General features: G+C 32.9%; 1 long non-coding RNA gene and 2 pseudogenes across 1 annotated transcript; all 3 read left to right on the forward strand.

Moving 5' to 3' along the window:
* Window positions 112–927, forward strand: LOC109133421. Its single transcript, XR_002038524.1, has 2 exons — window positions 112–251; window positions 561–927. It is a non-coding gene; the product is annotated as an uncharacterized LOC109133421 (long non-coding RNA).
* Window positions 11,655–13,220, forward strand: LOC109133266 (annotated as a pseudogene).
* LOC104793867 lies at window positions 21,221–21,928 on the forward strand (annotated as a pseudogene).

Genomic DNA, 23,381 nt, shown 5'->3' on the forward strand with positions numbered 1-23,381 from the left:
GAAAAATTTAGAAAAGTCAAAAGTATCCAGAAGAATTAAATTTTTATATAGTTATATATTTGATTCTTTTATAAAGTTACACATTAAATTTTCCATCAAACTGAGTCAAAAGTTCAGTATCCTCACAATCTCTGAACAAAATATCTAAACACTTAAAAATATCTAAACACTTGTTGCCATGTGGTGGAAACTCTTCTTGAAATTATTTGGAGAAGGGACATCATCCTCTGTTCTTGCAGAAGATAGCAAAGGTAGTGTACTTTTCCATATTCCTCTATTTTGGATGGTTCGGTTCTAATTGTCTTTAAAATCTCAACTTCTTTTTTTTTTTGATGAAAAAAGCTTATGAACATATATCTTGATATCTTTTGAGACAGAGCTTCCTATTTTTATGTCACTAAAATTCCAAATTTATAACTTGATTTTCACTTAAAATTAAGAACTTACAACAGAGGATTAATATTGCATCAACATGACAAAACAATCAAGAATTTTGTCTAATTTTAGTTTCCTAAATCCTTGGAACAGTGATTAATGTCTGATGTTAATTCTTAATCTAGTTTTAAGGATTGGATGGTTCTGAAACTCTCCAAGCATCTTACTCACACCAATACGATTGATCTTATGCCTAAAGCCATCATTTTTGCTTGAAGGGCTTATCCATTTTGATCGGTCGTTAAATATGTATCTAGTGGAGAGAAAAGGAGGTGCCATAGCTTGTATGATATTAGCCTTACTATCTCTAGGGACTTGGCCAGCAATTCTTACACTATTAGAGAGACGTGGTCGTCTTCCTCAACACACTTATCTTGATTACTCCATCACTAATTTGTTGGGAATGTCCTAAAATCATTTGTATAGTCAAGGTTCGAAAGTCGAATAATATTAGATAATCATAATGTTTTGCTAGAAACCTCTTATGATCAATGACTTTAGAAACTCATTGCTAATATTATTCGATCCTACAGGGTCACACACCTAAGCATAATGGATTAATGCAATGTTGGGTTTAATATAATATATATATATATATATATATATGTTATATTTTTTTTTAGTAGGAGAGGGGGAGACTAATTAGGCTCCCCTCGTATTATTAAAAAAAGTGAAAAAAACAGCTACAACTGGAGTGACTGTGGCCTAGTACGACCAATAGCATCTTCAAGAATAATCCCCTGAACACATTCATATATGTATTACTAATTAAGAGCCCGCATGATGTGTGGATTTTAAAATTGTTGAATAAAATAAATCCTAAACCCTAAACAATTTTTTGAAAATAGAAACAAAAATATTTCTTGAAGTAAATATTTTAATAATTTTAGTTAGAGAAAAAATCATATTGTATTTATATTTATCTTCATATACTTATTTATATTTTTATATTGTAAATATATTATAAAAATTATTACAATAATCTAAAGCTAATTTATTTCCAACCAAAACATTTGCCAAATACTCATCATTACAAATATTATTATTGTCAAATTTCAAGAACATTTCACAACTTATTACAAAACATTTTACATGCAAAGAATTCATCAAAACAACATCTAAATAATAACCATGTACAATTTTACTGTATGTTTTATCATTAAAAATATGCTCTTACACCCAAAATTATTTTATTGTTAAAGTATGCTCTTTATCACCACCTAAAATTTCTTTTAAACAAATTAAACAATTTTTTGTTGCTTTACTTTCATTTTGGCATAATTATAGTTCTTATAATTACTAAAAAAAAATTGTGACATAATTTTTTTAACCATAAATTTTTTTACTCCCAAGATATTTTGGATGAACAACTGGTGAAAATTATCTACTCGAGTACAATGATTTTATGACCAATCCAATAAAAGTATTTTATTAGAAATTAAAAGAAAGTTAATATAACATAATAAAATTAAAAATTTGAAAATTATAAACAAATTAAAATAAAAACTTTATAAACAATCAAAAACATGATATATGTCATAATCACGTTAAAGGATCGATGACCTGTTTACTCCTCAGAAGTATCGCATTGTACCAAAATCACTTAGAACTATGACCTCGTCTCAAATATTCTCGAATCGTAAGTTCTCAACTTATTTCTACCCAATCAAAAGTTCTCATATACCTAGGTTTAAACGCTTTACAAACCAAATCCAAGAAAAAACCACATAAATCCGGTTTGAAACTAATTTTAAAACGGTTTACAGTTCTAACTTCCCAAATTTAAAAGTCGCTTCTCAATTAATCGATCAAATAGCTTTTGTTTCAGTACCGGAATCATAAACATTATCCAGAAGAGAAAACTCTAGATTTTGACCAGAAACATCAACCATCAATTAATCTTCGAAACTTAAAATGTTACTAACTGTAGAATTACTTTTGGAACATCCATCAGTATCTCCATCCTCGATTAATTTAGCGGGCTTTATATACTTTGATTTCATTTCATTGCATATGATAGCTTCTATTGAATAACCTGCACGAATAAAAGACTCACAATAGATAAGCAAAATTTTATATGGAAAAAATTAAAGATCAAAGCTTTCTAAACATGTAAATTTATGTAGATATAATGTTATTTTCTTAATTAGCTATCCTATTACGTTTCAAAAATAAAAATTCTTTTGACATAAGTTATGTTATTCTTTTTAGATTTGTTATTCCCTATTTATTGATTAATAATAAGATACATGTTTAATGAATTATTTTTTTGTTTATACATGTCAAAACCTAATTAAGAAAACATGTATAATAGAATTGGCGTACAATGAAAGATATATTTGTTTGTTAATTTTCTTTTTTGATTTAGGAAATTTCTTTTTAGATATAAACATGCAAATTTTATGTAGATTTAATGATATTATCTTAATTAGCTGTTTTGACAAAAAAAATTTTTTTTGACACATGTCAACATCTCATCAATATACTTGACACATGTCATGATCCTGTTAATGACTAATTTTGAAAATCCAACTTTTTATAATAAGATTTTATGATTAGTTATTTTTTATATCTTGATTTTTTAAAAAGATTTTTTGTTTAAAGTTAGAAATTTGTAAAATTGACACTTGTCATTATCTGGTGAGTTAGTAACTTTTGAAATTGACACGTGTCAAGATCTGGTAAGTTAGTAACATTTTCTTATTTTAAAATTAAAAATTTGTGTAAAATTGACACTTGTCACGATATGATGAGTTAGTAATTTTTGAAATTGACATGTGTCACGATCCGGTGAGTTAGTAACTTTTGAAACCATACTTTATATAATAAGATATGATATATATATATATATATATATATATATATATATTTATATTTGTGCACTTATTAGAATAAAATGTTTATCATATATTATATACGATATACATATATAATTGTGCAAGTGAGAGAATTGGGCTTGGCCCATTAGTATAACCTAAACAATTTAGGTTATTTTCGATCAGTATATAATGATGCTTTGCGTTTGATTATTGATCAATCGACTAAGATTCTCGCCGAAACCTAACTGAAGACAAAAGTGTTTGTCACGATCGAGATTTGATCTCTACGGCACTAGCATCCCGGTTGATCCAGTCTGTGTGCGTGTGGATACTAGTAGAGGCACGATATTTGGAGTGCTTTACAACTTTGGTTTATTTTAGTTCGAACTTCCGCTGCGAACTATCCAGACAATATTTGGTATATTCATAATCTGATGATATAGATTTGATTTAATATTTACATGAATCCTGGCAATAGAACTTGTAACTAATTTTTTGCCCACAAAAAAAAAAAAGAATTTGTAACTAATTTTATAAAACGTTATAAACCGGTACAAATTCCAACAGTGGTATCAGAGCCTACATGTATAATTTTGAATTAAACCTAATTTACTGTTCATATTTGATATGCAAAGTAGTTTTGTTTTGTTTGTTAAATCCGATTATCATGGTTGATGAATGAATCGATACATGCGGAGATGTAAAATTGTTTACGTTGCATGTATATATTACAACACATAATAGTTATGAATATATTATGATGAAAGAACACGGATTGTTTGACTTTTGAATAAAACATGTTAGATATATCTTGTCTAAGGTATCACGTTCTCTTTCAGTATATGTATATTATGCTTGATTGATGAATAATTAAGTATAATATATATCTGATAGAAACTTTATGTCCGATTGAGTGGATGAGGTACTCTGTTTTCCCATGTCCATTCCTTGGTTCGAGAGTGGTTGGCGTTAGCAACCAACCTTTTCGAACCTGAGTAATAAATTTATGGTGTTTTTGCGGTAAAAAAAAAAGATTGAGTGGATTCATATTTTATAATGAAAATCATTATAAAATTCGTTGATCGGAGCTGTAATTTCTTCTAATCAGATTAGAGCTATTGAAATTAATTAAAATTAAGTTTTCAAATAATTAATATATATATATATATATATATATTTTCAACCAAACATTAATTAAAATAAAACTCTTAGATTGGTTGTTCAAACTAGAGGATAATAGTTTACAAAAATCGGTTTTAGATCCTAATTTTCTCGAAGAACGAGCTAAACAATCAGCTCGTACATTGGACGTCCTTGGGATCTTGGAAAGAGTAAAAGGAAGCAAGGAGGCACTAAGCACCTGGAACTCATCAAGAAGGGTTGAGAAAACCGGCCACTCTTCCGGATCTTGCACCATCGCTAGTAACTCTGCGGAATCCGTCTCGAACCTCCGACAATCTATTCCTCTGGACAGGATACACTCCATCGCCCATAATAATGCTTGTAGCTCTGGATGAAGTGGGGATGCACTGCGACGATGACATTTGGCACCCATAACTAAAGTCTGATTTTCACCATCTCCACACCACCATCCTCAACCTGAATTTGGTTCCAAAGCTTTCCACGAGCCATCAACTTGACAATGAATTATCATCTTTAGAGTATGCAAGGAATCCATCAGAACGGAACCAGCACTTACAGCTATTTGGGATTCCACCCACCACAATTGTTCACGTACAGCCTGATTAATGATATCTAGTGGCTCTGACTGTAATCCTTGGAAAATGTTTTTATTCCTATCCTTCCAAAAGCCATAGGGCCTGACCCTTTACCATATTTAAAATCTAAGTTTGAATAGATCAATCCAAAAGGGAATTTATCCTTGTCTAATCCATTAAAAACCCTCTCCCAACCTGTCGGGAATGAGGACACTCAAATAAAGTATGATTAATAGACTCTTCCTCTATGCCACATCTCATGCATACCGTGTTACAATTAACTCCCCGAGAGGCTAATCGGGTCATCACCGGAAGAGAGCCAGATGCGATCTGCCAGAAGAAATGTTTGATTTTAGGTGGTACCGGGAGATTCCAAGCCTGAGCCTTCAGTACATTGCAGTTGGGACCAAATTCAATGGCAGCCTTCATAGCTTGAGCTACCTTATATCCCGATTTAACCGTGTACCGACCAGATTGTGTATAATGCCACACCAATCGATCTGGCTTTAAAGATTTACTAATAGGCAAACTCTGAATAGTTTGAATATCCGTCGGATCCATGAATTCCTGGAGAATAGGTAAGTGCCACTCTTTAGTCCGTGGATTGATCAAATGATTTACCATTAAACTTGGAAGCAGTTGCCGTCCCCTACCATTTGCAGGGCGAGGATGTTGATCAGGGATCCAAGGATAACGCCAAACCGAAATATTAAACCCTGACCCAATCGTCCACCGTGCGCCTTGTTCAACTAAACCCTTTGTTGAATAAATGCTTCGCCACCCAAACGAGGGGGATACGGTTTTTTTGCCATCAACGGATGCTTATTTCTGAAATATCGACCTCTAAACACTTGAGCAAACAGAGAATTCGGAAACTGTATTAAACGCCAATACTGTTTAGCCAATAAAGCGTCATTAAACGTCTCTAAATCCCAAAAACCCAAACCACGCTCAGATTTATCCCTACACATCTTATCCCAAGACACCCAATGAAGCCCCCGGTCTTTTCCATCCGAGCTCCACCAAAAGTTTGAAATTGCACTCGTCAAATTGGTTGTTAACCCTTCAGGAAGTTTGAAACAAGACATAACATGTGTAGGAAGGGCTAAAGCCACCGACTTTAGTAAAACTTCCTTCCCTCCCTTAGATAAAATTTTTGCTGTCCAACCATTCACCCGGTCCTTCAGCCTATCTCGAACGTAACCGAAGACTTGAGTGCGTGAACCTCCGAGATTCTCAGGAATACCCAAATAGGAACCCATGCCCCCTTCTGTGGATATTCCAATAACAGATTTTACCTTGTCCTTTACCTCTGAAGTCACCTTTTTCCAAACATAATAGAGGACTTATCCAAATTTACCTCCTGGCCGGATGCTTTACCATAATTGCCGATGATATTCATGACCGTTGAACATTGTTCTTCATCCGCTCTACAAAAGAACAGACTATCATCAGCAAAAAGCAAATGAGAGACTGGGGAGAATCGCGGGCAATCTTAATACCCGATATTTTTTCCTCCCTTTCTGCCTTTTTGATATTAGCTATCAGCACCTCAGTACAAAAAATAAACAAGTACGGGGATAAAGGATCCCCCTGTCGCAAACCCCGGTTTGGCGAAATGGAGCCACGGGGTTGACCATTAAGCAAAACTTGATAGGAAACCGAACTGACACACCACATTATCCAAGAAATCCATTTAGAATCAAAGCCTAACCTAATTAAGACCGCCTTCATATAATCCCATTCAACACGGTCATAGGCCTTGCTCATATCTGTTTTGAAAGCCAAGAAATCCGAACTGCACATCCTATTGGTCTGTAAACCATGGAACATTTCTTGGGCCACCAAGATGTTATCTGTAATTAATCGACCAGAAACGAAAGCCGATTGTGTTTCTGATATAATAGAGGGCAGAATTTTCTTTAACCGGAAGCAAAGAGTTTTTGAAATGATCTTATAACTCACATTACATAAACTAATAGGCCTGAATTCTGTCATTCTTTTAGGCACTTCAACCTTTGGAATGAGACAAATATTAGTTTCATTAATCCTGGGATCAAACTTCTCCGTCCGAAAGAAATCCCTAACCAAAGCAACCAGATCCCCTTTAAGATGAGGCCAAAACCTCTGAAAGAAAAGTGCTGTCATCCCATCCGGTCCTGGAGTTTTCTCCGGGTGCATTGCAAATAAAGCCTTACGAACTTCCATCTCTGAGATATCCTTAGTTAATTCCCTATTCATACGCTCTGTAACAAATGGATTAACCGCCTGTACTATCTCTGAAATACCACACACATCCAAATGTGCGAAAAGCTTATTGAAATAATCAGTGGCAATCCTCTCTATACCCACACTCGATTCATCCCAAACATCCTCTGAATTGAACAGCCCTACAATCTTATTCCTAACCCTCCTTTGTTTAGTAGAAGCATGAAAAAAACTAGTATTTTTGTCACCAACCCGCAGCCAAAATTTTTGACTTTTCTGTTGCCAATACAATTCTCATCATGATAGGCATCTTTTAACTTCTTCTCAATAATATGAATCTCCGCTGTCGAAATAGAATCATCCTTTTTAGCATCCTCCAAAGCCGTCTTAAGGGAAGATATAAGTGTTCTACTATTCAGAACATTCTGCTTCCTCCACCATGAAATAGAATTCCTACAATTTCTAATTTTATTCACAAACACCGGTATTCTGAAATTTCTGGTACGATTCCACCCCGATTCCACGGCCCCAAAAAACCCCTCTTTCCCCATCCAACACTTTGTCCCCTAGACTTCGCACAAGAAGCTAGAATAGGGCGATGATCAGAACCTATCATTTCCAGATAATCCACATGCGAACAAGGGAAAAACGAATGCCAATCTTTATTCCCAATAATTAATATTTTAATCTGATTAAAATATATAATAATATAACTTAAACAAAACATAATTGTTCTTATTTATCATTCGTTATCAAGTGGTTTGTATGTTCGGTGAACGTAGAGACTTGGTAAATAATTAGATTGTTTCTAATTCTATCAATTACATATGAGATATTTATTAGTTATATTTTATTTATATTGGATATTAATTTTAAATATAAGATTGAGTTATAAAATTAATTTCTCAATTAATGTTAAATATTTTGATGTCTTCCCAATTTTGTCAACTGTCAAGCCTCGTTTCATTGTGTGACGGGTCTACCAAGTAGAGTGTCCATGATTACATGAGTAAGACATATAGTAATGGTTACCATTTGAATTAAAAGATTGGTTTACTTGACTAAGCTATCAAAACGGTTTTGGGCTTAGAGACATATGTTGGATAAGATATAAGATGTTATCTAACAACTAAGAATTATATTGGATATAATTAGCAAGGATGTTGCTTACCTAAATAACTAATTATTCGGGCGATGAGCCAAAGCTCACTTGAATTTTAGTGAAATAAGGATCTTGGATCACTATACTCTTTTGAGGAAAATTTTGGTTTGAGTATAGTATGATTGGTATCAAGTTCCGAGAAATGTTCTCAAAAGGGAAGAAAAGAGTTTCACCCTTAAAAACAACTTTCTTGAAAAATACTTGGAAAATCTGAAAGAAAAGAAGGTTTTTGAAACTTCTTCTAAAGGAATATATGTTATAGAGGTAAATGTTACCACTTGTGGTTCTACTCATTGGGTATTAGATACCGGCTGTGGTGCTCATATTTGTAATAATTTGAAAGGCCTAAGCAATAGTAGAATTTTGGAGAAACGACAAGTGGACCTACGCGTTGCTAATGGAGCAAAAGTTGCTGCTTTGGCCATAGGTACATATCAGTTGTCTTTACCTTCTGGCATGATTTTGGAACTTAAGAATTGCTACTATGTACCTACAATAAATAAGAATATCATCTCTATTTCATGTTTGGACATGGAAGGTTTTCATTTTTCGATCAAGAACAAATGTTGTTCATTTGATCGTGATGATATTTTTTATGGTAGCGGTCCATTAGAGAATGAACTTTATGTTCTGAACCAGAGTATACCTACCTATGACATTCGTGTTAAACGACTTAAGTCTAACGACTCAAATCCTACTTTTCTTTGACATTGTCGTTCAGGCCATATAAATGAGAAACGCATTCAGAAGCTTCATAGTGATAGACTTTTGAACTCATTTGATTATGAATCATATGAAAAATGTGAATCTTGTTTGTTGGGTAAAATGACTAAGGCTCCTTTTACTGGACATAGTGAAAGGGCCAGTGACTTGTTGGGCCTTGTACATACAGATGTATGTGGACCAATGAGCTTAGGTGCCAGGGGAAACTATCAGTACTTCATTACATTTACTGATGACTTCAGTAGATATGGTTATGTTTATTTGATGAAACATAAATCTGAATTTTTTGAAAAGTTCAAAGAATTTCAGAATGAAGTACAAAACCAACTTGGCAAAACAATTAAAGCCCTTCGATCAGATCGTGGAGGAGAATATTTGAGCCAAGTCTTTAGTGATCATCTCAGCGAATATGGAATTGTTTCACAACTCACTCCTCCAGGAACACCTCAATGGAATGGTGTGTCCGAAAGGAGGAACCAGACTTTATTAGATATGGTTCGGTCAATGATGAGTCACACAAATCTTCCATTATCCTTTTGGGGATATGCTCTAGAAACGTCTGCGTTTACACTAAACAGATGTCCATCAAAATCAGTTGAACAGACACCATATGAGATATGGACATGAAAGGTTCGTAATTTGTCTTTTCTAAAAATTTGGGGTTGTGAAGCTTATGTCAAACATTTGATTACTGATAAGCTTGGACCCAAATCTGATAAGTGCTACTTCGTTGGTTATCCTAGAGAGACCAAAGGTTATTACTTTTACAACCCTACCGCGAACAAAGTGTTTGTTGCTCGGAATTGTGTCTTTTTAGAGAGAGAGTTTCTTTCTAAAAGAAACAATGGGAGTAAGGTACAACTCGAAAAAGTTCGAGAACCACAGGAGATTGCTTCACCTATTGAGGAAGAGTTTAGTTAGATTTACGAAGAGTCGTAGAATCTACGCCTGTGGAGCCTAAAGTGCATAGGTCCGAAAGGACACGTCACGAACCTGATAGATATGGGGTTTGGGTGACAGATCATCATGATATATTTATTATAGAGAATGATGAACCTACGTCTTACGAAGAATCAATGATGGGCCCTGACTCCGATAAGTGGTTAGAGGCCGCTGAATCCGAAATGGATTCCATGTCACAAAACAAAGTATGGACTTTGGTTAATTTACCTGATGGTGTAAAAGCCATTGAGTGTAAATGGGTTTTTCAAGAAGAAAACTGACATGGATGGTAATATACAGATATACAAAGCTAGACTGGTAGCTAAAGGTTATAAGCAAATTCATGGTGTTGACTATGATGAAACCTATTCTCCAGTTGCAATGTTTAAATATATTTGGATTCTCCTAGCAATTGCCGCTTATCATGATTATGAGATTTGGCAAATGGATGTGAAAACAGCTTTCCTTAACGGAAACATGGAGGAGGATGTGTACATGACACAACCTGAAGGTTTCACACATCTTGAGAATGCTGGGAAAGTATGCAAAATTCAACCTCTATTTATGGGTTGAAGCAAGCATCTCGGAGTTGGAATCTTCATTTTAATGAGGCAATCAAAGAGTTTGATTTCATTAGAAACGAAGAAGAGCCTTGTGTTTACAAGAAGACTAGTGAGAGCAGATAGGAGTCGAATACATTTTATTCATAACTCGATCCCTTACCCGAACAGGTACACGATCACCTTCTTCGAGTATACTTTTGAGTTGTTCTTGCTTTTCTTCTTCACTCGATCACCCCACCCGATCCTGTACTCGAATGCTTGCATCGAGTGCTTAGGTCGTGTGAGTCTTGTTTATTTGCTTTCTTTTGTTTATTTTAGGATTTTTAGATCAAACCCATTGATTGCTTGGCTTGACTTGCATAGTTCTGATCATATCTCATCTGCTAGCATAACAATCATTTGGATTGATAACCCTTTGTACTATAACTGCATATGGAATTGATACCCTATGTGAAAATCCTACTATCATGCCTGCTCAACCATGTTTCTCTAGCGAGAGATAGGTATGGAAGTGGTTGAGTCTGAGTAGCTTTTGCCAAGAGATTGGATTAGCTAAGTTGTGATGTTCATTATTTAGGGATAGATCGCTTATGGCATGTTAAACACTCTGTAAACTAGGATACTCCACCGACATCAATTACTCCCATCGTTAGGACTTCTATCTTTTGATTGATATTGCATTCCTGAGACTGTTTCGTTGTTCATGCTTAGAATCATTTTCGGTTTCACTTATTCTTGTTCGCTTCTTGTCACATATTTTTGTTTCTAGTTCTGTGACTCATTTCCGTTTTGCATTCTGATCACTCTAGGATTGTTAGACATAAAAACACTCTTTTTGATTTGGCTTAACTTGTGATATTTTGATTGCATCTCAATTGTTAGTAAAGTTTCCCAACTGGATTGACACCTTAAGTATTACAACTGCATAAGGTTAACTGAACCTACTAGGAAGTACAAAAATCCTAGTATCAATTATATTATTATAGTTTAGATATTGTAATAGAATAATCTAGATTAAGGATTAAAATATTTTAGATATTTTGTAATATGGAATATTCTAGAATAATAGAATAATCTAGTTTAGATGAAGTATTTGCTCTTGTTGCTCGTCTTGAAACTGTTCGACAAATCATTTCATTGGCGGCTCAAAACCAGTGGAATATACATCAACTGGGTGTCAAGTCAGCCTTCTTAAATGGAGACCTTGAAGAAGAAGTTTACATTGAGCAACCTCAAGGCTACAAAGTTAAAGGAGAAGAAGACAAAGTTTTGAGGTTAAAAAGGCACTTGAGGGGTTAAAACAAGCCCGTGAGCTTGGAATACACGGATCGACAAGTATTTCAACGAGAAAGACTTCATCAAGTTTACATATGAGCATGCACTTTATATCAAAATTCAAAATGGCGATATATTGATTGTGTGCTTGTATGTAGATGACTTGATATTCACGGATAACAATCCAAGCATGTTCGACGAATTCAAGAAAGAGATGACGAACATTGGATTGATTTCTTACTACCTCGGAACTGAAGTAAGACAAGAAGAAAATGGAGTTTTATTACTCAAGAAGTATATGCTAAGGAGGTACTTAAAAAGTTTAAGATGGAAGATTCTAACCCGGTGAGCACACCAATGGAATGTGGAATCAAGTTATCAAAGATCGAGGAAGGAGAAGGATTGGACCCAACATTATTTAAGAGCTTAGTTGGAAGCTTACGATACTTAACATTCACAAGACGCGATATCTTATATGCGGTTGGAGTTGTTAGTCGCTACATGGAACATCCAACAACAACTCATTTTAAGGCGACAAAGAGGATACTTCGCTATATCAAAGGTACCATGAACTTTGGTTTGCACTATTCTATTTCAAATGATTATAAGCTTGTTGGATATAGCGATAGCGATAGCGATTGGAGTGGAGACGTAGATGATCGAAAAAGCACAAGTGGTTTCATGTTCTACATTGGAGATACAGCTTTCACGTGGATGTCGAAGAAACAACCAATTGTCACGCTTTCCACTTGTGAAGCAGAGTATGTGGCGGCTACTTCATGTGTGTGCCATGCCATTTGGTTAAGAAATCTTCTAAAGGAGTTAAACTTGCCACAAGAAGAGCCAACAAAGATCTTTGTGGATAACAAGTCAGCAATAACTTTGGCGAAAAACCCAGTCTCCCATGATCGCAGTAAGCACATTGACACACACTATCATTACATTAGAGGGTGTGTTAACAAGAAGGATGTGCAGTTAGAGTATGTGAAGACACATGATCAAGTAGCTGATATTTTCACCAAGCCTCTCAAAAGTGAAGACTTTATCAAGATGAGGAGCTTACTTGGAGTGGCAAAATCAAGTTTAAGAGGGGGTGTTGAGAGTTAAAATTGATTTTTTAATCAAGGTTAATTAAACTCATGTTCTAGAGTTCTCTCTAGAAATATCAAGATCTCCACCTCTTTAAAAAAAACTATATCTAAGAATTCTAGAAAAATGTATCACCTCCTTAAACATAAAAAATCTAGATATTTAATTAGAATTATCTAGATAATCATATTATTATAGTTTAGATATTATAATAGAATAATCTAGATTAAGGATCATAATATGGAGGCTATAAATACCTCTTCCTACTCTCATTTGTAACTAAGATGTTGTGAAGTTGTTACAAATTAAAATGAAAGTAATAAAAGTTTTATTTTCTAAACTACTTTTTCAAATACTCAAAGCACTTTCTCCATCACTTCTAAAAGACTTTATTTCCAAGTTCCAACAAGTAAATCAAAGTTAGCGTGAAAGAAGATGCATGCCCGAGTAATTAAACTAATTGATATCTATAGTAAATAAAACCTATTGCGCGTACGTATAGAATCGCAATGTTGTCTGATTGACCCCAAGTTACAAAGCCCACTTAAACTTTCTCAATTTCCGGCCAATTTTTATTGTTAGTTATTCTTATCATAGATTTTGCTAATATTCACTTTCTACAAAACACCAATGCTTAGTATTTATATTTTCACAGCAGCTTTTTTTTTATTATAAAAAAAAAGATGTAAATTTAAATTATAGTTTGTTAGCTTCATATATATATATATATATATATATATATATATATATATATATATAACTTGGATGCGACATCGTAGTAAAAGAGAAGTATTCTATTAAAAAAACTGAGTAGAGGACCTAGAGGTTGTTCTTAAGAGAACTAAAAGAAGTGTTACGTCTAAACCAACGTTGATAAAAGAAGTCTTAATTATGTCTATATATCTTATATAATAAAGTAAAATTTTCTCTAAATCCATACTCTAAGAAGTTGACACATATGCACTTCTCCTTTTGGCATTTGTTATTTTTAAAATTAAATTTATAATTATTTGTTTTTGTTAATTTCAACTCTAATAAAAAAAATCAAACTCAGATACACTATTATAATTATTCATCTTTGATAGATTCATATTAAAAATGTATAGTGATATCATTCCAGCATTTTATTTTAAAGATTAAACTAAAATAATTTAAAATTCATATATTATTGAACATTGTAATTTAAATCTATATTATGTTCTACTTATTTTAAAACATAATAAGAACCCGGAAAGTCAAACATTTAAATGCATGATATCATTATCAATGCAATATATTAGATGTATTGTTAAAACGGTATACATAAGCTTTTGGATCATGGTCCAATATGACAAGTTCACATTCTTACATATATTTTTTAATATGAAAAAATAAATTAACAAAAAAAATAATTAGAATTTATGTAAAATATAAGTAAAATATTTTGATGTAAAGTAACAAAAAAATAATTAAAATCTATGTAAAGTATAAGCAAAACGTAAGTAAAATATTTTGATGTACACAATAAACCAAAATAATAGTAACATGTTAGTTTATGTTATTTCTTCAAAATAGAATAGCCATTATGTAATAACCCAAGCAAGGGCAACAACCTAGTAACATATATATATATAGTAACATTAATTAGCAAGTGGCTTATAAGTAGTAAACAAATTCTCAGTAAAGTTGATCCCAAAGAAACTAGTAGAAGTTATTTTTTTCATTCACAAAATTACAAAGAAAAAAAAGTCTATAAAGAAATGGGATCTGAATATTGCTGACTAATTAAGTTCAAGTTTGGTAGAAAAAAAAAAAAAATCTTGATATAAAAACAAGGTTATAAAGAGGAATTGAAGAAATGTCAAACTTACATAAGAAAACCCTCTATATCACTCAAATTTTTTATCAAGTTAAATTTCTCAATCTCTCTCTCTTAAACGGAGTTAAAATCGTTGAGGTTCTCTTCTCTCTCTCATCTCTCTCTCTCTCTCTCTCTCTCTCCTGTTTCAGTTGCTCACTTAAATTTCTTAAATTATTTTCTTTCCTGTCATAAATATGTACGAAGTGGTCTCCTCGGATTGTTATAGTTGATAATAGAAACTGTTTCGAATAAAAATGTCGGATAGAGTTGAACCTTTTGGTGGTATATGGGACGTATCGGTGAGGCATTCGACGATATGGAGTGGAATACGATCGCGTGAGGAGCACAAGGGTTGGACTAGACGAAATCAGCCGCTTGGTTTTCCTCGACATGGGGTATCTCTCAACAATGGTCGTTTTGTGAGAGTAAGCCACGGTGATGAGAGACAAGCTACGCGCATGATCCTGGTAATGTCCGCATGCTTTAGTTGCCTACTAATCAACAATGTCTTTAAAATATATATATATTAAATGTCACCATTACTATATGGAAAATGAATTGGTTAAATAAAATATATGTGCTCAATAGATAAATTTTGTTTGTAATTTTTGTTAATCGTACGTTCTAATAAAAATTATTCAAATTAATAAATTTTAGTATAGTACTTTGGCATTAATCATCTTATCTGTAGAAAAATAAAGATTTTAAATAAATTGAATAATGTTTTCAAATACAATTTTTTGGTTTAAATTAAAAAAAAATAATTATATCAAAAGTTATACAAATTTAATGGAATGAAAAAAAAATAACATGAAAAGTTTGTTTTTTTTTTGTTTAAAAAATAGATCTGTTTAACACTGTTTTCCCATACGTAGTTTGTAGTTGGTGAAAACCCTGTCGACTATATAACGAAAGTGGAAGGAACGTACTTGCATGGCACTGTACAGTGGCCCTCGGGGTTCACCAATACAATTCGGTTCACGACTGCACGTGAGATAACATCTCCGACGTATGGCTCCCCAACTAGGACAGGGAAGGAGGTTGAGTTCGTGATGTGTGGTCGTGCAAATACACCACCTATTGGGCTACATGGATGGTTGGAGTCCGCACACTACTAGAAAACATAACGTTTCTCTATAATATTTCCTACGAATATTTTGGAATGAACATTTTCCTTCGAAAAACCTCCGAAGTTTTTGACTGAAAAAAATAGTCGTAGGAAAATAGGAGAGAATAATCCTGCAAAAAGACATAAGAAAAGCGAAGGGAATTTTCTTCGAAAACGGATATTTACTTTCGTTTTCCTTCAAAAATAAATTCGTAGAAAAACCCGAAGGAAAAATGGAAGGAATTTAAAAGGAAACATATTTTGAAGGTATTAAGAAGGAAAGTTTCCTTCGATTTTCCTACTAATTAAATGTGGTAGGATACGTTGTAGGACATTTGGAAAGATAAGATCAGTAGGAAACGAAGAAAACTGATATTTTGTTCTGTCGGCAAGCAAAAACAAAACGAAGTGGGAAAACAAGTGGATAATCAATTGGGATGATGGTTGGAATAGTAAATACTTGATAGGAAATGAGAAGATAACTGAAATTTTGATTTCCTATATATATGAGTCATTCACAGGCTATAATCCCATACAAGAAAAACATTCTTGCTCGAAGCTATTTTTCAAAAAAAACAAATTCTGTTCTACGCTTCAAATTTTTCCGTTACCTCTTTACAAAAAAAAAATGAATCGGTCGTGGTTGGACAAGGAAATATATTATCGGAACAGGATGCTTACAAGGGAATATGCAGCTGGACTCACCGAATATATAAACATCGCTATGAATCAGGATATCTGCATAAGAAGTGGTAAGATGTTATGCTCATGTCAATCTTGTAATAGTAATAACTTCACTGACAAGGATTTTGTATGGGGACATATTTATAGTCTTGGAATTATTCCCAATTATAAAATATGGTTTTATCATGGGGAAACTGATGCTTACCACGTGGGTAGTACTAGTGAAAATGTGTTAGAAAGGGTTGAAGAATCTAGATTGGGAGAAGAAGATTTGGGAACGGTTCAAATTGTTTATGATGCACATAGAGAAAATATGCATGAATTTGTAAACCTGAAAATAGAGTAGAATAACCAAATATAGAAGCAGGAAGATTTTTTTTATGATATGCTAGATGCATCAAAGAGTCATTTATATGAAGGGTATAAGGAATGACATTCTCTGTTATACGCAGAAACTAGGATGATGAATATAAAGACGAATTGTAATTTGTCAGAAGATTGTGTAGATGCTTGGGCAGATTTTGTTAAAGATATTTTACTAGAAGACAACATCTCACCGGCTTCTTATATTGAGATCGAGAAGCTTGTTTCTGGTCTTGGTTTGCCATATCAGATGATCGATGTTTGTATCGAAAACTGTATGATTTATTGGCAATCAGACGTAGATTATTTAGCTTATCAATTTTGTGGACAACCCCGGTTTCAAAATAAAAGTGGAAGGTCTCGAGTAGCATTTAAGCGTATGTGGTCCAATCTATAATATAAATTAGTAATGATAAAACTAAATATATATATATATATATATATATATATCTAAGAAAATTTAATAAAATATGATTTTATTGTTGTTTGCCCATTTTTTAATTTGCATTCTTGTTGGATATGATCTCTAATCTTTCTCATTACATCAAAACAATTAGTGTTGTCTTCTCATATCGAGTTCTAAACGCGATAATTGTTCCCCTACGTGTAACTGGTTTTAAAAGTACTGCAATATCTTTTTTGATTTCATCATCACTATGAAAGATAGTAACAGCCATTTCATCTAAATTTTGAAGTTTATCATGTATCATTTTCACGTGGATAATTTAGTAAACTATTAACATATTCATCCTATTACGATAACCAAATTAGAAATTTTAAAAAAATCTATAAAACTGTGAATTGTAACAAAAATATTTTCTATTTTAATAGAAAAAATTTAAAACTATGAAAATATAAAAAAAATCATAAATTAATAATAAATGAAAACCTCTGTAAATTAATAAAATTTCATGATCTGGACCTTATTAATTTATAGAGATTTTACTGTACGTGTTTTAGCTTCAACGACAACACAATTGTAAAAGATAAGAAAATAACCAAACAAGAATTAAGCAAATGATTATTTACCAAGAACGAAATATAAAATCACTAAGGGTGAAATCATCTCTATTCTCATAATAATAGTTGTTTCCATTTTTTTGTTCTTTTCCTTCACAAGACCAATGCTCTTTTTCTCCACAGCGATAACAAATATTCGCATATGTTGTTTTTCTTGTTTTATTATTCTTTGTTTTCACACTTCTGGTGAGAGTATGAGTTCATAAAATGAATTCCACAGCCTAGATTGATCACCTGAAATTTAGATCTTAAGATAATTGATTTGATAAGAGAGTATAATTGATTTTCTGACAAAATCTAGGTTGAACAAAATAACTATTCACAAAGAGATTTGATTTATGGATTTTGTGAATATATAAAACTTGTAATTAATGTTGGTTTAATATTCCTTGGGATTTACAAAAAAAATTGAAATTCTTGTTTTTAGACTAACAAGAGCTGATAATTTTACAATTATGCTTTGAGTTCCAGATGAGATGTTGATCTTTAGTCACAGCAAAAATACTGGTTCAAGATGCTTGCGATGGAATGACGACCATGACTTAATTTGCAACGACTCCATTGCTTGCATAACTTTGGAAAGTTATCTCTGGTAAAATTAGAAGATTTTGAACGAATATAGGGTATGAAGATTTCGTACTAAATTTTTTTGTTACTCTTTTCGTTTCAGTTAAATGTCATTTTAGGATTTTTTACAGAAATTATTAAATTTTTTGTTTTATCCCTTATAAATATATTACTAGATAATGATCCGCGCTACCAGCAGGAATTTTTTATTTTGTTATTTATTTTTATTTGTTAAAATTATAATTATGTTATATCATTTATTCACATGTTATATAATATAATGCTATATGGTGAGTTTAATTCATATTAAACTACTAATATGTAAGTCTCAGCCCTAATACTCTTTATCTGTATGTTACTCGGCTCGTACCCGTCCTAAAAAAAGATATCTGCAGCTTTAGGGTTAAGTGAAGGGTATTATAATTATATTACCCGTGATTAAGGATCGAGTATCGAGTATTAATTTAATTTTAATACCCGTCCTGTTACCTGTACCTTTATCCATCATGTTACCCGTTCCGTTACTCGTCCCATTACCTGTTTTGTTACCGACCCGTAAATATCCGTTAATACTTTGTAGTACTATCATTTACATGAAACAGCCAAACTCGTTCGCGTAAACCAACCTTACGTCGATCGACACCATCTTTGCATCAATCGATGCACATCCTAAACCGGAATTCTAGTTCGCAGATGTTACAGTTGTATATACTATATTGAATATCATCTGATATTTTAGTTGTGCATTTATGCAATTAAATGTTTTAACATAATTTTGAATATATAAAGAACAATATAATAGGTCAAAAAAAGAACAATATAATACATGACTAGGTGATACCCCGTGCTACAGCTCCGGATTATATATTTTGTTAGTTACTCTTTTTTTTGTAATTTGTATTTTTGTAATATAGTTTTTTATTTTGACTTATTTTCTTTTTTTATGTTTATTTGTATACTTGGGGTTATACAGTAATTCAGAAATCCTAATAGAGTAAGTAGTTTGTAAAATATAGCTTTTCACGGAAACAGACACACCACAATATTGGATAGTAATTTTGTAAGAGAATAGACACTCCACAATATCGGAAAGCAGTTTTTTAAGAGGATAGACACAACACAATATCGGATAGTAGTTTTGTAAGAGAATAGACAATGTTTTAACATAATTTTGAAAATATAAAGAACAATATAATACATGATGTCTACCAATAAATATTAGCATATCTAGAAAGAAATATGTGTAAATGATATCGGATTTCTAGTTATGTTATAACTTAATTATTGTGAGTAATTTTTTATTGCTATTATAGAAAATTTTAAAATAAAAATTTCTAACAGATTTAAATATTATTAAAAGTATTCTCAAGTTTTGAAGTTTAAATTTTTAATTTTTTATTGAAGTTTCAAGTGTGAGTAAATGTATTTTGAAGTTTTATTGGGTTTAAATGCTATTAATTTAAATTTTCTCAACATTCCCCAAATATTAGCATCATAAAAAGAAATTGTAGTTTCAATTTAGAAAAAGAGGTGCTTTCAAAAAAATTCAAATTCATAATGTACGAAATTAAATATATTACATAAAATTTATTACGACATCAATTTGTATATATTTAGAATTGTTTTCAAACAATATATAAAGTTGAGATCATTGAAAAGTTTCAATTCATAACAAAACTAAATTTGTTTCATAAAAAGTATTGATACTTTTTGTTAATATTTAATTTAGTTTACAATATTTTCATATTTTATTCATACTCTTATTTATCTAAGGGGCATTCTCAAAAATACCCATTTTTCCATAATCCTTTTTAAAAATATCTCTCCATGTTGACCATTTTTAAAACTATCCCTCTTTATGTGCAAAATAACCAAATTACCTTTTTTTTGAGTGACAACAAAAATATATAGTCATCTAACAAATTTTCTATGTCCAAATCACAAAGCTCTAATATCTTTCAAACCATTTTTTAAACTTCATATCTATCATTTTAAAGCAAAATCGAAATATATAAAATATATCTATAACGAATGGTTAACAACTTATATATAGGGAGTAATACTGGCTTGAGATGATAGGTCAGCAAAAATATTACTAAATTGTTGCTGAATTAAAAAGATAACAATCAATTATATATCAATTAGATGAACACCATTTCTGCAAGATGAAGAAGGGTATGCTTTAGAAAAATATAAAATATTGTAAATTAAAATTTGAAAATTTGGAAACTGTGGATTAGAAGTTTGTCGACAGTTTTTATGTAGGGATGAGGGCTTTTTTTAGACGCAATTTCAAAGTGAAAGTACAAAAATAAAAAACTGCTCTCGCCAAAGGCGATTTCTCCAACATTTCAACTACCAACAAACTTCTCTGTTTAACCATTGATTACGGCCGACATCGGTTCTTCCGGCGTCGGTCGATTTTCCATCTGTAGTCTTTTCACTTTTATATAGATTTAGTTAGTTTATAATGGCATCTCTTTGGTTACAACGATCGACAGTTCCTCGACATCTGAAACGGTTTTTTGAATCTTTGTTCGTGATGGTTCCCACTCTGGCAAAGAACATTTTTTCTACCAAGTTCTGGTGTCGTGCATATAAACCGTCTTTTCCAAAGAGGGTTACATGGATTGAATTGTGTTCAAGGACAAGATCGCTTTATGTGTTACAATGTCTACTTGCAGTTTCGTTTCTCTTTCTCGTAATGACGGTTGTGATGGTGATTGCACAATTCGTTTGGCCTTATCATATTCAGAGTCTATTGGACCTGATTTGGATTCAAGTGGTTTTAGCGGTTAGCCAAACACAACCAAGTTCGGAGAGAGAATATATGTCTCATCACCGGTGGATCCGAATCAACCGTTGTGTTCCTATCTCTGAAGATTTTGCCGAGAAATTTCCGGTCTGTTTGGCCGTGTGTTTGGTCATACTAACACATGATGTTAGTTATGCGATTGTTCTCGGGCGTCACTATGATCTATTATGGTGCGTCCCGAAGACAAATACAAATCCTTTTGGATTTGATCTGTACTCTTTGACCAGCATGTAAACCACCATGGAAGCAATATGTTGAGGAGTTAAAGGCCAATAGGAGAATCAGAAGATGATGGTTTATACCATATCGACACAAATGGGTTTTAAGTGCAATCAAGATCAATGACATCTCTTTATACAGGAGAGTTTTGACCAATTGGAAGGTTTTGCGATATAACAGATGGATCGTTGCCTATGATTTTCGAATGAGTTACCGGTATTTCATCAGTAAAAAAAGATGATTCCCAAGCAAGAAAATCACACCAAATTGACGAAAATGACGAAGACGATGAAGTTTTTATCTAAGAAAACGGAGCTTAATTTGCTTTATCGTTTTTTTGTTACACAAACCTTTGGTTGTACAGTAAAACTTTTATGAATTAATAGTGTTGGGACCATGAATATCTATTAATTTATAGAGGTTTTAATTTCTCGATAAATTAATAATTGTTAATTTATAGAGAGACTTTCCTAATTTGGTAAAAAAACATTAAAAATAAAATTTAATGGTTACAACTAATATTTTTATAAAATCAATTACAATGAAAATACCAATTATCATGTTTTGACAATAGCATTCAAATATTTTTATACAGTAAAAAAATCAAAAATGAACTATAATAAAAAATTAATGTGTCGATATTGAAACGACCCGACCCGTATTTTTTTTAAAAATAAATAATTAAATAATAAATAATGATAAACTATAACTAGTGGTCTCATACCCACTAGCCACCTAACCAAAACCACAACCAACATCGGAAATAACCAATACCAATAAATATCCAATAATACTCCAACAATTATAGCATATAACAATATCCCATAATCAACTAACAGGAAACATAGAACCATCAACCTAGCAATATTTCTAATGACCCAACTCTAGCAACCTAGCAATGCCAGACAACATCCAATCAAGTCCCTAAAACATCCTCATCTTCATTGGCTTCATTCCACGATCACACTTTGCCTTTACCTGCATCACAAACACAAATTGCAATGCATGAGTATTTTATAAACACTCAGTAAGGCAATCCTCCCATCTACTGGGCCATACACACAAGCAATAGAGACACTCCAACCATCATACAACGTTCAACAAACAAACCAGACTCTGCATCGACCGACACAAGGCTTGCATCGACCGACACCACCTGGGGACTGCATAGACCGACACATGTTATGCATCGACCGATGCAAGGTTCACTTGCATCGACCGATGCTCCCATTGTATCGACCGGCGCATGCTCGACATCACGCGGAAACCCTAATTGCATCGACCGACGCCTCCACATGAAATCGACCGATGCTCTTAGGTCAATCCGTGCTGTCCTCGCACTTGCATTGACCGACGCACAAAGTGCATCGACCGATGCACATGCCGAGCATCGTTTTCCCCAAAGGTTCTCGCCGGATCTTTGTTCCTGCAACCACAAGACTCGATCCCAAGCCACAAGAAAGCCTCACACGAACCTAAAACAACGTTCTAACAAGTCAAACAACACATAAACAAACAGATCAGAGAATCTCCAGCTTAGATAAGCCATGGTCATGCACTTACTTTTGCCACAGAAGAAATCCGACTCAAACACAGGAAGAAAACGCTCCTAGGAAGATCCTACAACGATCCCAGCTACAAATCTCTATAGGAACAGCCTCAAACTCCAAGAAAACACCAAGAACTCTCAAGAACACTAAGAACTCTTTCCTCTCTCTCTCGTTTCTCTCAAAAGCGGCTAAACACGCCTAATGAGACAAAACTCGAGTTTAAGGGTTTTCCTTTACCCAAAATGCAGCGTTTAACTTAAAACTCAACCGAGAAAACCGAA

The sequence above is a fragment of the Camelina sativa genome, chromosome 6 (genome assembly GCF_000633955.1).
Source record: "Camelina sativa cultivar DH55 chromosome 6, Cs, whole genome shotgun sequence".
Lineage (NCBI taxonomy): Eukaryota > Viridiplantae > Streptophyta > Magnoliopsida > Brassicales > Brassicaceae > Camelina > Camelina sativa.